At 46.3% G+C, this 203-nt stretch overlaps 1 protein-coding gene across 1 annotated transcript in view; it reads left to right on the top strand.

The window, feature by feature from the left end:
- LOC103800730 (serine/threonine-protein kinase MRCK alpha-like) overlaps positions 1-203 on the top strand; it is a gene marked incomplete at its 5' end in the record, with an annotated part of 56,669 nt that overhangs the window by 17,819 nt on the left and 38,647 nt on the right. The window lies entirely within an intron of this gene.

Here is a 203-nt window from a genome sequence, read left to right as displayed (position 1 = left end):
TACTGGCTCAACATCACATAAATGGTGGAGTGTAGCAAAGACATTTGAAGCTTTATCCAGGATTTTGTTACTCCTGGGCATTCAACAGTGAGAGGTGCCAGACAGGCATAGAGCATGGGCCAAGGAACCCATCTTACCTGGAAATGCAGTGTGTTATGTGTGTTTCTGTGGAACCTTGCTGTTGGCTCCAGCTGTTGTGTCAT

The sequence above is a fragment of the Acanthisitta chloris genome, unplaced genomic scaffold (assembly GCF_000695815.1).
Source record: "Acanthisitta chloris isolate BGI_N310 unplaced genomic scaffold, ASM69581v1 scaffold14134, whole genome shotgun sequence".
In the NCBI taxonomy this organism is placed as follows: domain Eukaryota; kingdom Metazoa; phylum Chordata; class Aves; order Passeriformes; family Acanthisittidae; genus Acanthisitta; species Acanthisitta chloris.
The sequence above is the reverse complement of the archived record's forward strand: the minus strand, read 5'-3'. Positions and strand labels throughout refer to the sequence as shown.